Genomic DNA, 16,542 nt, shown 5'->3' with positions numbered 1-16,542 from the left:
TGCAGACCCACTGCACAGATGAGAAAACTGAGTCCTGGAGGAGGAAGGTTTCCCCATCTAGAAAGTGGGATGTGCTCCAGGACCCTTCTGGCTGTGACATCCCCTGGTGGCCTGGTGAATGCTATTTCCCTTCTCTGTGTCCCAGTTTTCCTCTCTGGAGAATGGGGCTCGGATTCCCTTCCTCCCCTGGTGGATATAAACTATAATCAAATAACAGCTAACATTTATTGTGCATCTCCTACGTGCTGGCATTCCTCAGAGCATCACGCGTGGTGCGATCCTTAGAACAAGCCCATGATGTGGATACTGCCATCAGGCCTGTTTTCTCAAATGGGGAAACTGAGGCACAGAGAGGTGAACTGACTCACCAAAGTCACACAGCTAGTATGGAGGTAGAGGAGAAGCCGGGGTGCTGGGGGTGGGGAAGGTGGCTTCCCAGAAGAGTCTCCTGGCTTTCGCGCTGCCCCGAGAGGAACAAAGGGGAGGGGCTGGAGGAGGAGTCAGGGTCCCGCAGGAGGCAGAGGGTGGCTCAGCCCAGAGGAGGCGGGGCAGGCCTGCAGCTCTGCCAGAGAAGGCCTTGGATCCAAATCCAGGCACTGGATGGTTTGGGCAAGTCCTCTGGCTTCTCTAAGCCTCCTCTTGGGTAAAACGGGGCCAGACCTGCTGCCTCACAGGGAGACTGTGAGGACCAGGCACAGCCACTCGCCTGGCACTGAGCGGGGCTGCACTAGGTACTCAGGGGAGCAATGACTATTGGAGGAACCCTCAGGGTTGGGCCACAGGACTCACGGTCCCTTTAGGATCTGAGTTGTATCTGAGCGTCCCTCCCAAAGAGTGGGAAGGGGAGCACAGCCCGCCTCTTCTCTAATTCCTAGATGGAAACCTCCCAGGTCTGCCAGCTTTCCAGGCTGTGTGGCCTCAGGCAAATCACTTCACCTCTCTGAACTTCCCGATCCTCCTTTTGACAAGAAGCCGAGGCTTCAGTGGGGCTCTGGGGGAGGAGTTCCTCTCTGGGGGGATGGGGGCTTGTGGGGGGAGGGCGGTACAGTTCCATCTGCCCAAGCAGAGCGAGCAGTACCTGGCAGGACCCTGCCTTGAGGGCCTTCATCTGCCAAATGGAGGTTATTATAAAGGTCTGTCTCCCTCCCAGCCCTGAAGGGGACGATCAGAGGTGATTGTGGAAAGTGCTTTGTAAACTGTAAAGTGCAGCACCCTTGGGAGTGATAACTATCACCGTAATCCCTTAGAGGCAAAAAGCATCCTACGACCTGGCATCTGAGGCAGAATGTGTTACAGCCATGGCAGAGGGCAGAGAGGGGGCAGGGTGGGTGCAAAGGAGGGAAGCAGGGAAAGCGTGGACTTGGGTTGAGAGCGTGGTCAGTGAAAGCTCTCTGGGTTTTTCTGGCCTCAAACTCAGCCACACGGTGGGTATGGAGAGGGAGGGCACGCCAGGCAGCGGGACCTGAGAGGCTAAGGCATGGATGCTGGACAACCTGGACCTGCAGGAAAGGCTAATGGGTCACCTGAATGAAAGGGAAACGCAGGAGGTGACAGGGTGAAGCGGAGGGAAGAGCTCGGCCCAGACCTCCTGCAGGAGCTTTGCTGTGGACCCCGGGACCCTCCCGCCTCTCAGCCTCAGCTGCTTCTCCAAAAGCACAAGAGCAGTAACAGCCCCTGCCTCCAGGCCAAGCAGGCAAAGATGCCAAGTACCCGGTGTTCAAATGGTAGGGGCCTTGAATGCCAGGGGTCAGGGCACTGGAAGGCCTCAACAAGCCCCAGGCAGGAGCTGGGCTCACGGAAGCTGGATGGAGCTGGTGGCTGCCAATTGATCTGGCCACCAAATCTGTCTTTAGTTAACCTACCCTCAGCCCCGCCCCACAGAACAAGCCTGGACACAGGCGTCCATTTCAGCCCCAGGGGTTCCAGGATCAATTGGCCTGCAGAGGCCCAGAATTCCCGCCTCATCAGGGAAGTACCTTCATAACCACAGGCACTCAGAAATCTACTGTGTGCGGGGCCCTGTGCCGGAGGTGACACATGTTCGCACATCAGATCCTCATGCCACTTTGTCAGAGCTGTACTGGATGGCACTGGTGTCTCCACTTCAAAGATGGGAGATTCAGGCTCAGAGCAATCATTTTCCCATAATCATGCACAGCAACCAAGTGGCCGAGCCATGACTCGAACCCGGAACCAATTCGCTCCAAAGGTCTGGCTACTTCCACACCCTGTGGTCCATGGACATCCACAGAGCACCCATGATATGCTGGTCCTGGGAGCTGGCGGCAGGGGCGGGGGGGCGAAATCCCTGCAAGATCCCAGTGCTCCAGATCTGCGTGGAGATCCACCAGCCAGAGCTGGAAGCCCTGAGAGTCAGGATGGCCTGCCCCACTCCCCAGCAACACATCCATCCTACACCCGGGGAAAGCTCTCAGCCAAGCTGAGCGCACACCCAGTGGGACTCGGATACCGCTCATCAACCAGAAGCCAGGATTCTGACCTCATATCTCACTCTGCTGGGTGATTGTGGTCCCAGCCCCTGGCCTCTCTGAGCCTCAGTTTCCCTTCTGTGTGATAGGAACAAAAATTCCACCCACCCCGGGGATGGGGCAAAGGATAGAATGAGCCACCTTGCCATGACCTGGCTGGGGAGGGTGCAATGTGACAACATCGCCATCAGACAAAGTAAAAGTCAAGGCTGCAAATCTGGATAAAGCGGCTGGAGAGAAGAGCATCCATTCTTGACGGGAGAGGCCAAGACTCCCCACCCCTTCGCAACACCGACCTCCTTCCCCCAGCCCTGGGAGTCCACCTGTGCTGGCCTCACAGCCCAGTAGGTCTGAGGATTCAAAGGACCAATTCCCACAGTCTTTTTATAGCCCTGCAGCCCTGCTGACACTCCCACCTCCACGTGGCATCAAAGAGGACTCAGCCAGGCCATCCCCTGGAGGAGCTGGGCTCTGTTGCAGAGCCTCAAGGAGGGAAAAGCCCTCACTGGAGAGATGAGGAAACTGAGAACCAGAGCAGGAAAGGACTTGGGCAAGATCATCTGGCTTCTTCTCTCTGGCTTCTCATTTTATTCTGGAACTTCTCGGGTAGCTCCTAGAGGAGGGGCGGTACTGGGGCCCAGGTTGGAGGGGAAGTCACTTGCTCAAGATCCCACAGCAAGGGGTGGGGAAATTGGGGTCTGGCTTCCAGCTCTGAGATCTTCCCCAATCCTCTACTCTGTGACTCAGCCCCACCCCCACATCCACCCCCACAGCCTGGTTGGGAGGAGAGAGCCCTGGATGAAAAGACAAGAGGTGGGCATTTTTCTCCCTGCTTGGATAATAGGTCCTGGGTCTTTCTGGCCTCAAATTACCCATCTGTGAAAAGAGAAGGTCAGAAGAGATCAGGAATGACAAACTCATGGCACACAGACAATGATGTCTAATCATCTGCCAGGGCAGACCTTGCTAATCTATCACAGCACTCCTTCCCACGAAGCCAAGACCGGCCTCAGAATGTTTCTCAAGACAGCAACCTCGATCTTGGGGATTTGAGCCCTGAGCCATTCCTAGATGAGATAATATCTGAGTCCCCCTGCTCAAGCGAAGGGAGAAAGAAAGATGTACCATTTACTGGGCATCCAGTTGTTTCCAGCCACTGGGAGACACGTCTGATTGAATCCTCACCAGGGAGGTGTGCAGAAGCTGAGGTTCAGAGAGGCTACGTGATATATGCCTTTGAACAGACAGGCGGGAAGGAGGCCTTGAACACAAAGGAAGGACCTAGAGGGTCACCCTCCGCAGGAAGAATGATGTAGAACCAGCCAGCAGGTGAGCGCCTAAGGTACAGCCTCAACGCATCCTCCTCCTGGCCCTACTGAGTGCAAGACGCGGGCCTCTTTTACAGCTCCAGAAACCAAGTCACAAGAAGGGGGTATCAGCTGCCAGCAAACAAAGGACATGTGCATGTTTCTGGCTCTGTCCTGCCCCTAGTTATGGAGCCACTGTGTGCGAAACGCTTTCCTCCACTCCCCTTGGGACATCCTGGGGGCCATGACACATACTACCTCACTTCATAGATGAGGAAACTGGGGTGCCCCCAAAGGAAGTAGCCCCCCACCCTCCCAGGGGCTCCAGTGGAAACCAGAGTGGTTTGCCATGGAGATAAAGGGTAGGAGCAGCAGAGAGGAAGTCAAGGGCTGGGGAAACCCAAGGGGAGATAGAGGCTCGGGAGCCACAGAACGGAGGCAGGAAATAAGGCTCTGGACCAAAGGCCCAGGGCTTGGGGCTGGAGGCCTCCGAAGGGGTCCCAGGGCCTACAGAGACATGGGAGGGCCTGGCCACACCCAGTCCTGGACCAGGACTCCAGAGCCCCACAGCCTAAGTTCAGCCCTGTCACTCGGCAACTGGGAGATACTAACCAAGTGGCTTCTTCTCTCTGGGTCTTAGTAAATACTGGAAAATGGGGCCAATCCCACCTAACATGAGCTTTCAAGAAACTGGGATGGCAGGTGTTCCCTTTGTGACCCAGTGTAAACAAACCCAACTAGTATCCATAAGGACTCGGGTTCGATCCCTGGCCTCGCTCGGTGGGTTAAGGATCGGGTGAGCTGCGGTGTAGATCGAGGAGGCAGCTCGGATGTGGCACTGCTGTGGCTGTGGTGTAGGCCAGCAGCTGCAGCTCCAATTCAACCCCTAGCCTGGGAACTTCCATGTGCCGTGGGTGTGGCCCTAAAAGCAAAACAAAGAAAAAGAAACTGGGGTGGGCTGGACCAACAGTGCTCTCCCCAGCTGAGCCTCCTCCCACACAGAGGCTGAGGTGGGACTTAAGTCACCCAGTGCGGATCCTTTCCTAGACCCACACCGTCAGAATCAGTGAGGTCATCCCCTCAAAGCCCTCACTGGACAGCTGGGGAGGCCGGACCCATTGAGCCAACTCATTTCCTGAGTACCTGCTGGTACCAGGTACTGGGCATGCAGCCCTCCTTTAACTCTCACCTGATAGATATGTACTGTTCCCATTTCAAGACAAGGAAGCTAAGTCTCAGGAAGATGGCATGAATCACCCAAAGACACACAGCAAGCAGGCACGGTCAGAACTTGAATGAAAGCCCTTCTGATTCTTGAGCCCTTACCATGCCTCTGTCTCCATCTCTCCAGCCGACCCCTCCCCACCTCACTCCCAGCTTCCAGCCACCCTGCATGGCACTGCCCCAACGCTGGCTCTCAGCCTCTCCTGGCTTCCTGCTACCGAACTCCTATTCTACTTTAAAGCCCAGCCTCAAATGCCTACTCCTCTTGTACCTGATCTGGGCCCCCACAGAGTACCTGGAGTCCAGCCCACATATCTAGTTGCACCAGGCACCTTGGGCAGCTCTGCACCCCTGGTCTCCAACATGGGGCTGTTGACACGGGGGATACCAGTCAGCCCCCTGTGTGAAGATGAAGGCCAAACCCCTCCCCAAGGCCCAGATGGCCCCACATGGTCCAGCCCTGCTGATAACAACCCCCCATTTCACCTCTGACCCCCTCCCCTTAATTTTCTGTGCTCCAGACTCACAGGCCCTCCCATTGTTTCTCCATAACGGCACACACTCCCCCACCTCAGGACCCTTGCACGTGGAGGTCCCCTGCCTGGTAAGCCCTATCCGTAGCTCCATGCCTGGCCAACTCCTCCATGCTTCGGGATTCCTCTGCGCCTCACATCTCTCTCTAAGCCCTTATCACATCGTGATTACATATTAATATATTTGGCAACTTGTTTGCTACTTAGCTCACCCTCCAGACTTAACTTTCCTGGCAGCCAGGGACCTGTCCACAATTCCCCAGCAAGGACACCCCCCCACTCCCCACCCCCCCAAGGCTGACCACTCCCCACAACCCAGGGGCCCTGGGAAGTAGCTGAGCACGCTCTCCCCTTCTCGGTTGAGCAAACTCCTGCTTCCTCTCATCACCGCCTCCTGGAAGCCTCCAGATGCCTCCTACAGCTCCCACTGCTAACCCATCCCCACACTGCTCGGCCCAAGTTCAAAGCTCCTAGAACATCATCGGTGCCTGTATCAGGCAGATTTGGGGAAATGGGGTCAGTGAGGACCAAGGGATGTCAGCAGGACACGGAGCCATCTCCCCCCGGTTCCTGGGGCTTGGGGGAGCCAGACAACACCTCCATCCCAGGTCACAATCAAGGAAGAAGTCAATGTAGGAACTGGCTGTGAGCTGGGGATCATTCATGCTCCAGGAAAAGGCTAGGGGAGGTGGGAGAAAGCCAGGCGGCCTTCCTGGGAGAGGTGGGCTTTGAGCTAAGCCTTAAAGAGCAAGAGCAGATAAGCAGCTCATAGAGGAGAGGGCCCTCCCAGCAGCAGGGACACCTTCAGGAGCCAAGCCCCAGGGGCCGCACAGGAGGGCCTGGGCAGGCAGTCAGCTGAGAGAGGTGACACACTGTAAATCACTTCCCTGGGTGGAAAGACCACATCACCAAGGCACACACATCACCACATCACTAAAAGGGCCGCGTGGCTTCCATACAATCACTCATCGGTATAGTCTTTTCCAGCCCTGTCCTCTGCCTGTTCGCACACTGGGAAACCACTGCTCCCCCCTCATCGGAAGGGTGCATGGGCAGCCAGACCAGGGATTCTGAGGTCGAGGCTCTCACTCCAGCTTCAAGCTGTGTGGGCCTGGTCAAGTCCCTTCCCCTCTCTGAGCCTCGGTTTCTCACCAGCAAAACGAGGCTACATGAGAGTCCCTCCCTCATAGGAGGCGCTCAGAAGATGTCAGCAGTGATCATGATCACTGGCCCATTTTATACTTAACAAAACTGAGGCCAGCGGGAGCCACGTACTGCCTAAGGTCACACAGCTGCTGGGGGACAAAATGGTGCTCAGGGCTATTTCTTTCTCAAGGGTTTAGGAGTGGCTTCGGGGGCACCCAATCCATCTTCTTCTGGGGATGCACCCCACTTGGGCCAACAACTTCACCTCCCAGCCACCTTTTTTTAGGCAATTCATCCAGTAAGGTGTGCATTTATTGAACACCTATTACATGCCGAGCCCCTACATGCAGAAGCACAGAGATTCTTCCCCTGAGGATGCCCACTGCACACACATGGACTCAGAGGCGCGCGGTCCCTTGGCCCAGGTCACCTATGAGATGAGAAGCCTACAGCTGTTTTGTCTCCCCAGCCAGGAGGCCAGAAGAGGGTCAGCACAGGACCAGCCAGATCCATTCTTGAGATCAAGTCTGATCTCAACTGTACTGTGGCTAAGCCTGGACTCACCTCTAGTGACCCAGAGACAGAGTCCCTAAAGCCTGGGAGGCCTGACCCAGGGGCACACAAGGGCTTTGCCACTATCAAGTCTGCCTGAACTGATACCCTATAGGTGAGCCCCTTCTGTTCACCCCATCCTTCCAACAGCCCAGTAGTAAACCCAGCCAGGCCCAAGCTGGGCCTGATGAGGACTCTGAGCTCAGAGAGGTCAGGTAGTTGCCTGAGGACACACAGCAAGGCAAGTAAGTGGTGGTCCCTGTTGGGACTCAAACCCACCACCAATGCCAGCCCGGGCAGGCAGATGGACCCGGCCTGGTGGTGAAATCCCAAAACTTTTGCCAACTTCTGAGCACACAGGCGGCTGGGCCTGCCCAGAGGCAAGTCTAGGGGGCTGTGGGCAGCAGGAACCAAGCACAGTCGGGCCCAGTCCCTTTCAGGCCGTCAGCACCAGGCCCTACCCAAAGCCCCACGAAGACGGGAAAATCCTGGTGCCCTGGCCAAGCACTCCCTCCCGGGCGCCCCCAGGCCCACCCCGCCCGCCCCCTCATCACCTCCCATCCCGGGCTAGGGGCGCCAGGCCGGGCAGCCGCGGCCAGAGGCGGCGCCGACCGGCTCAGATTTCAGATTTGGCCTAGACCTGGCCTGGGGGCTCAGGCCCAGCTCGCGGCTCTCAGGGGCCCGTAGGGGTAAGGTGGGCCGGAGGGGGTTCCAGCGCAGACAGGACCCCTACGCCCCCCCACAGAGCCCCCTCCCCCCCACCCCCAGGCATCACAACAAAAGGCCGCACCAGGCACGTCCCCGTGCGCCGGCCCAGCGCTCCTGGATCGCAGCTCGGCCCGGGGGTGGGTGGGGGGAAAAGGGGGGGCCAGGAGCCCCAGCGGCCCGGCGATCCGACGCCAGGGTGGTCCCCGGGCAGGGGCTCCCTCACTCGGGCGGGGACCGGGAGCCGGCGGCGGGGTGGGGGGCGCTCACCTGGGCCAGCGGACAGGCGGACGCACCGGCAGGCAGACGCACGGGAGGAAGGACCTCCGGACGGCCAAGGGTTCGGGCACACGGCGGCCAGGCCGCTCCGGCTCCCAGGCCGGAATGGATTCCCGGCCGGGAGAGACAGATCGAGAGAGAAAGGGAGAGGGAGGAGGAGGAGGAGGAGGAGGAGGAGGCGGCGGCTCAGGGAGGGGAAGAGGAGGGAGGGAGCGCGCGAGCAGGGAGGAGGGGCCCGGCAGGCCGCCGGGAGGAGGAGGAAGGAGGAAGCGCGCCGGGACGGATTCCCCGCCGGTGACCTGGGATAGACCCAGGCGCGGGCCACCCCCGCCCCCCAACCCTGGGGTCCGGGCGGGCGGGGAATGGGGGGCGGAGGCACCGGGCACGGAAGCCCCGCCCCCCACCCCGCCCCAAGAGAGTCCCTACCCTTTGGGACACCCATCAGCCCTCACGCGAAAATGCCCACCCTCACTGCCCCCAATCCACCTACCCTGTTTACCCCAAATCTACCTCTCCCGAAATTATCAGTAATAATAATAACTGCAGCACTGATGGAGTGCTCACTCCTTGCCAGGTGCCACGCTAAGCTATTCAGGTCAACTTTATGATCTATTCGTACCAACCAGCTGGGCTGGGCAGACCCAAGATTATCCCTATTTTATAGAGAAAGAAACTGAGGCACAGAGAAGGGAATCACCTGACAAGAACCAGGTCTTGGGATTTCCTGTTGTGGTGCAGCAGAAACAAATCCGTCTAGCATCCTTGATCCCTGGCCTCCCTCAGTGGGTTAAGGATCAGATGTTGCCGTGAGCTGTGGTATAGGTCACAGACAGGGCTTGGATCCTGCGTTGCTGCGGCTGTGGTGTAGGCCAGCAGCTGTAGCTCCAATTTGACCCCTAGCCTGGGAACTTCTATATGCTGCGGGTGTGGCCCTAAAACAAACAAAAAAAAATAGGCCTTGGACCCTGGCCTTGACCTGAGTTTCCTTGACCTGAGTTTCCCAAAGTGGGGACTGGAGCAGAAAGGACAGTGTGGGAAAGAGTAACGTTTATTTTAATAGATATGTATTCCTTTTAATGGATAGAAGAGAAAAAAAACTAAGGCAGCCTATCCAATGTCAGCCAGTCCAGATACTCCTACTTAGGATGGGGCTGAAATAGGTGTTTAGTGGCACTTATACTTCCATGTAAATGAAGAGGCTGAGGACCTCTGGACGCAGGGGGCAGAGAGTATAGCAGAGAAAGGAGGGGACATTGAGGAAAGGCTGGTTTAGCTACAGAGCCTCCTGCACCACCTATTCCCCCTCTGGCTTCAGGACTGCCCTCTTGAGGGTGGGTGCTGTATCCTTGGTTCTTCGCACGTTACAGCACAGGGGAAGGGAGGGCCCGAACCCAGCTTTAAATACCACCATCTGGAGTTCCATTGTGGCTCGGCGGAAAAGAATCCTACTAGGAACCGCGAAGTTGCAGGTTTGATCCCTGGCCTCACTCAGTGGGTTAGGGATCCGGCGTTGCTGTGAGCTGTGGTGTTGGTCGCAGATGAGGCTCAGATCTGGCCTTGCTGTGGCTGTGGCCTAGGCCAGCGGCAACAGCTCCGATTAGACCCCTAGCCTGGGAACCTCCACATGCCGCGGGTGTGGCCTTAAAAAGACAAAAGACAAAAAATAAATAAACAAATAATAAATAAATGCCATCCTCTGCCTCCACTTTCCTTCTCAGAAAGTTTTCCCATTTCACAGATGGGAAACTAAGGCCCAGCAGGGTCAAATGGTGTCAGGTTTGGGCTTCTCCTTCTGAGAGGAGCTGGGAGGGGAATCAGGGTACAATATAGTATCCAGGAGACCAGGAATGAGCAAGGCCTGGAGCCAGACTGATCGCCGCCTGCTATACCTTTGTACAAGCCCATCGACTTCCCCAGTCCAGTCCCCTCACCTACGAAACGGGAGCAAACACGGCCTCCGAGGACTCCTGGGAAGGTTAGAACTGACAAGGTTGGGAGTAGCTGAGGTTGCGCGCCATGAATGGCAACTACCATGGTTGGTAAACTAAGGCCAGAGGGGAAAGGGGCTGCTTGAAGTCTCCTGGAAATGCAGCAGCAGAGCCAGCCCCAGAAGCCGGCCTGGGCTGGTGAAATGGCTGCACGTATTTGCAAGGCTGGCTTAAAGATTAACCGTGGCTTCCCGAGATACCGGGCAGGGCCCCCAGCTGGAGTAGCAGGTTTCTCAGCCCTTGTTCACTCCTCAGATAGGCCTGAGGCCTTGACTGGAGACCCAGGCTACGGGTGGGAGGTTCATCCAGTGTGTGCTGGGGCTGGCCCTCACCACTCTTCATCTGCAAGAGCCGACTATATTCATCTCTTCCCAAAGCCAGGTTCAGGGCTGTCATGTTGGTAGCTTGATATCAGCCATGTTGGAACTATTAACACCTTGGAAATCAGCAAATTCTACAAATCAAGGCTTTTTTCCTGCCCGAGAGCTAGCTGTTAAATATTTACCAGCACATGACTAGATTCATCTCTAGGAATTCGACAGAAAGTTGGGCTTCCTTTAGAGCTAGGATGGCAGAGGGCTTAAAGGCACAAACTTTGGACCCACAGACCTGGGTTTAAGTCCCATCTCTACCCCTTCATGGATATGTGACTTTAAGCCTGCCTTTTCTCTGAACCTCACTATGCCAGCCTGCAAAATGGGTAAAGATGGTGCATCCCTCAGGCGGCTCACGTGAGGATGAAGCGACTTACACCCAGCATGTCCGAGCCCTCATTCACACCTATGCACTCTCTTGGAAGAGTCAGGGCAACAAATCTGGGCTCCGAGCACAGATGCCACCTTCCACCTGGAGCCACCACTGGTTTGGCTCAGAAGTTGATAGTCTCAGGAGGATGTGGCCAGCACACTGGTTTCATGATGGAGTGTTGGAAAAGTTCATTATTTTCATCCACCCCTCTGGGCCTTCACTCAGGCTGTAACCCCTACCAGGAATGCTCATGCCACATCCCTGTCCACCAAGACCCCGAGTAAGTGCCACCTCCTCCAGGACATGCTTCCTGAAAGAAATACTCTGATGGAGGCACATCCCAAGCCATTTGGGGAGTTCCCATCGTGGCTCAGCAGGTTAAGAACCCAACTAGTATCCATAAAGATGCAGGTTCAATCCCTGGCCTCTCTCAGCAGGTTAAGGATCCAGGGTTGCCACAAGTTGTGGCATAGGTTGTGGATGCAGCTCAGATCTGGTGTTGCTGTGGCTGTGGTGTAGGCCGGTAGCTGCAGTTACTATTTGACCCCTATCCTGGGAAATTCCATATGCCACAGGTGCAGTCCTAAAAAGACAAAAAAAAAAAAAAAAAAACCCAAAAAACAAAAAAAACAAGCCATTCAGGGTTTGTCTGTTCCAACCCCAAGAACAGGGACTATGGCCTGGTCTATGCCCAGCACAGAGCAGGCACTGCCCACTTGGCCAGAGAGAGGACCCAGACTAGGAATCCACATACAAGAGTCCCACCACTTCCATTCATCAACTATGTAACCTCACCCTCTTTGAGCCTCAATTTACTAATCAATAAAGTGGGTGCAGCAACCCTACCAAGTTTCAGGATTATCACATTGCAAGAGTAGCCAGTCTGGCCTGGTGGATCAGCAAGTGACTCTCTGTCCATTATTTTGCTTAAAACATTGTTAGTAAAACAGCAACTCATTGCTTACTTCCCACAAATCATTTATCATCATTAAGGGACAGCAAACACTTATTGACCGCCGAAGGTATATGCAGCCCTGGGCCAGGTCTGGAACACCAAGAAGGACAATTTCCCAACCCAAACACCCCCAGATGACAGATGTCATTGAGGTCAACTTGGGGAGATGGTGGGCACTGGCTGTACACAGTTCTCTGTCTCTGGAAGCCTCCTCTTCCCTTCTGCCCCCCACCTGGGTCAAAGCCACAACCGAGGACAAGATGGAGCATGTGGGGTGAGGCCTGGCCTCCCACAACTGTCAGCAGACCTGTGGTGAGAGCTTTCCCATGCCATGAGATCAGGGGCACTTCACCCAGGGCCCTAGTGGTAGCCTTTTTGGTCATGCCCACTCTGAGCCCAGCTCATCCTTGGAAAGCAACTGGGAAGCTGACCCATCACAGGCACTCAGTGGGAAATTCCAGACTAGTGCTGTCATTCCCCAGATGGTTGACGGCGAGTTGTCATCCAAAGAAGCAGGTTCAGGGCTGCAGGACAAGGTGGAAGAGTGGGCAGGCTCTTACTTGCAGCTGTGGAATGGGCTTGGCACCCAACATGGTAGCACACTTTACAGTTTACACAGAGATGCCTGGGGCATCAGTGCATTAGCCTGATCTGACCCTTGCCAAGCACTCAGGCCTCTCTTGCAGGCTCTGGTCCCCTTCTCTCCTTGTCACGCTCGCCCCCCTGCTGACTCTCCGCCATAGCAGTTTATTCCACCCCAAGTCCTCTGCACCTGTCCCTGTGCCTGGAATGCTCTCCACCTGTAGCCCTGGCTAAGGCTTTCTCTTCCTTCCTATGGTCAGTCAATATTTACTGAGCATCTACTATGTGCTAGGGTCTGTGGGACATGCTAGGCATACAGCAGTGAACAAACCAGGTCTGGTCTCTGCCTTGGAGTTACTCACAGTCTGGGGACAAGTCACAGCATGCTAGGCACAGCTAAAGGACACACGCTGGGGTCCAGGGGATTGGGAGGAAGGGGCTCTAACTCAGCAAGTGTGTTGGAGTAGGGGGGCTGGTAAAAGAAGGAGGTCATCTGTGGAGAGCAGAGAGTGGAGAAGCCAGAGCAGGTAGGTGCAGGTGCAAATGGGACAGAAAAGGCATTCCAAGCAGAGGGAGCAGCATGAGCAAAGAGAGAGAAGCCGAAAACACTGCCGTGTTTGGAATGATACCTGGGCAGCGCTAATGGAGCCCAGTGTGATGTGTGGGCTGGGGTGAGGGAAGAGAGGCTGGGAGGAGCCCTGAAGATCCTTGAATGCCAGGCTTAGCTTCTGTCTTGGGGGCACTGGGGAGCTATGGAAGGTGGTGAACAGAGAAGGGCCTGGGAAGACGTACTGTCACCGAGTGGGAGGCAGATTGAGGGGCGGTGGGGAGCAGTCTGGAGGCCTCTGAGCTGATGGCAACCACAACTGAGGACCAGTTGAGTGGATCCCCTGGCTTACATTGGGGTGCGTGTGCGTGGGCACATACCTAGGTTCCTGTGAGTGAGGCCAGACTGGCCCAAAGGCCTGAAGCATCCTTAGCGCCATGAGAGTCAGCAGCCAGGAGTAGGTAAGCCTGTGCTTCCTCAGAGGCTGGCCTCCAGGGGAGGGGGGATGGTGGTCAGTGCCAGCAGGTTCCTCCAGCATCCACCCTCTTCCAGGGAAGGGATGGAGACAGTGGGCACTTGAGCAGATGGAGCCCAGGTGATGACATACAAATGACAGTGTTGACCTCTGAGTGCCACCCGCACACTCAGAATCCTCATGACCTCATCTTCTGGGGCTGCAAGGCCCATTCACAGACAGGAAGCCGGAGATCAAAATTTCTCTTCTCAGGAGTTCCCACTGTGGCTCAGTGGAAACAAACCCAACTAGTATCCATGGGGATGAGGGTTCGATCCCTGGCCTGGCTCAATGCGTTAAGGATCTGGTGTTGCTGTGAACTGTGGTGTAGGTCACAGACACAGCTCAGATCTCGCGTTGCTATGGCTGTGGTCTAGGCCGGCAGCTCCAATTCTACCCTTAGCCTGGGAACTTCCATATGCCACGGGTGTGGCCCTCAAAAGACAAAAAAAAAAAAAAAAAATTTTCTTCTCAGCCCAGAGTCTGGTGACAAAACAGAGGGTATGACACAGGAGGAAAAGCCCTGCCCATGTCTCACAAGGGAGACACCTGGCCGCACCAAGAAACTCAGCCATTCATCACATCACTCCCCTCCACCTGAGGACTCAGAGGAAGACAGACACTCTCCCAAGGTCACACAGAGAGTCACTGGCAAGCAGAGCCCGCCCTCCTCCAGCCCAGGCCTCCTTCTACCATATCTGAGAATGTTTGTGAGAAAAGATAAAAGGAGCCAGGGCCCTTGATCTGCCTGGCTTGGCAGGAGGGCAGAGGGCAAGGCGGAAATCTGCAGCCAGAGCTGTGACCTCACAGATCAGAGCGGGTGAGGAACCTGCTGAGCAGACAGGAGACGGTCTGCAACAGGAGGGCTTCAAAGAGCGCTCATAAAAATAACCATCACGGTCAGCTCGCGGTCACCGTGCACGGAGCTTCCTGGGCAGTGCCCTGTTCTGGGGCTCCGTGTGGAGCAACCTGTTTGTTCTCTATGGCAAGTTGGAAGCTCCTGTTATCCCCATTGCACAGATGAGAAAACTGAGGCTCCATGAAGCGAAGTGCCACAGCGAGGGAGGGCAGGACCTCAAACTCAAGCCCAGGCAGAACTCAAGCCCTCCTGAATCTGGAACTGGGGCTCTGCAGTTCTGTCCCACCCCCAGACCATCTGCGAGCCTTGGCCGTCACTATTTCACGTCCACCCTCTGAGCCCTCCCAGCCCAAGCCTCTGCTTCCAGCTCCTGGAATGTCTGCATCTCCCCCATTTCCCAGGCTTGCTGGGAAGACGGAATGTAGCAATGTTTTGTGGGAGTGCTTTGCAAAGGAGATACTACAGAAGAAAAAGCGCTAATACTATCCTTGGCCCTGCCTAACCTCCCCGCCCTGCTCCTTCGGTGTGAGCTGCTCACAGCGATGACCTCCCGTCCAAAGAGGACAGCACGGCAGGCGGGGTAACTTTATCCTGGAGAGACTTGACAAACAGTGCCTCAGCCCTGTGTCAAGGTCGACATCCACAGGGAGAAGTCACGATGATAATACGAACCCTCGATACAGTGCGATGAGCATAGCGCTTCACCTGTGTCTTCTTCCCCACAACCCATCATCCAGCGTAACCAGGAGAAAAACATCCGACACATTCCAACAGAGGGACTTTCTACAAAGTAGCTGATCCGTCCTCCTCAAAACCATCAAGGTCATCAAAGACAAGGGAAGCCCAAGACATGGTCACAGCCAAGAGGAGCCTGAGGAGACACACTGAGGAAACGTAATGTGGCAGCCTGGATGGGATCCTGACACAGAAAAAGGACATTAGGGGAAACCAAGGAATTCTGAATAAAGTATGGACATTCGTTAACAATAACGCATCAATACTGGTTCATTAGCTGTCACAAATATTCCACCCTGGGGTGAGATGCTAGGAACATGGGAAACTGGTTGGAGGGTATATGCCAGGTTATGTTCTAGAACAAAGGACAGAATTTTAGGACAGACAGGAAGCCAAGAGAGCTGCTTGCTGCTAAACTTTTCTCTTTAAAGCCTGGGAAACTGGGAGTTCCTGTCATGGCTCAGCGGAAATGAATCTGACTAGGAACCATGAGGTTGTGGGTTTGATCCCTGGCCTTGCTCAGTGGGTTAAGGATCCAGCGTTGCTGTGAGCTGTAGTGTAGGTTGCAGTCGGGTCTCAGATCTGGCTGGCTGTGGCTGTGGCATAGGCTGGTAGCTGCAGCTCCGATTTGACCCCTAGCCTGGGAACCCTCATGTGCTACGGGCACAGCCCTTAAAAAAAAAAAAAAGAAAAAAAAAAAAGTCTGGGAAACTGAGGACTAGGGAATGGAAGAGATATGCCCAAGGTCATAGGCAAGTTTATGACAGCCTGAACGAGGATTCTCAAGGTCACAAGTATTCATCAAATGCCTACTGTCTACAAGACACCAGCCCAGGTCCTCATCATGATGAAGGCAGGTTGGGAGGTTCCAAGACTTGTCTGTGGGTCAGCATCTCCCCTGGGCCAGGTGTCCGGGGACACAGACCCTACCCACTGGGGGCTCTCAAACCAGAAGAGAAAACAGATGCTGAAACACCCTGAGCCAGAAAGCTGGAGAGCCATGAGGTCCTGTGTCCAAAAGATTCTGCGCCACCATCTGCGGCCTGTGTGTTCTTGCTAAGCCTCATTGTGCAGCTGGGCTAGGCGAAGGGAGATTGTGAGAGAACCTTCTTTCTGAAGGGGATGCTGAGGGGATTCAATAAGATGTCATGGGTATGAGGTCTCTAGCACAGTGCCTTGGGCACTGCAAGTGCTCAATAAACAATGATTCCTTTGTTTTTTTTTTTTTTTTAGGGCTGCACCCTGCACCATATGGAAGTTTCCAGGCTAGTTGAATCTGAGCTGCAGCCACTGGCCTACACCACAGCCACAGCAACACCAGAACTAAGCTGCATCTGCAACCTACATTGCAGCTTACAGCAATGCCAGATCCTTAACCCA

General features: G+C 55.4%; 1 protein-coding gene across 5 annotated transcripts in view; it reads right to left on the bottom strand.

Annotated features, from left to right (window-relative positions):
* SRC (SRC proto-oncogene, non-receptor tyrosine kinase) overlaps positions 1-8,594 on the bottom strand; it is a 53,893-nt gene extending 45,299 nt beyond the window's left edge. For 4 of the 5 annotated variants that reach the window (XM_021077969.1, XM_021077972.1, XM_021077971.1 and 1 more), the window contains exon 1: positions 8,227-8,575. The gene's annotated coding sequence lies outside the window, so the exon portion shown is untranslated. Of the gene's footprint in view, positions 1-8,226 lie in introns of all 5 variants that reach the window. The other variant, XM_021077973.1, reaches the window with a different exon arrangement.

The sequence above is a fragment of the Sus scrofa genome, chromosome 17, assembly GCF_000003025.6.
Source record: "Sus scrofa isolate TJ Tabasco breed Duroc chromosome 17, Sscrofa11.1, whole genome shotgun sequence".
NCBI classification, from domain to species: Eukaryota; Metazoa; Chordata; class Mammalia; order Artiodactyla; family Suidae; genus Sus; species Sus scrofa.
Note: the sequence above shows the minus strand (reverse complement) of the source record. Positions and strands in the feature narration are given on the sequence as shown.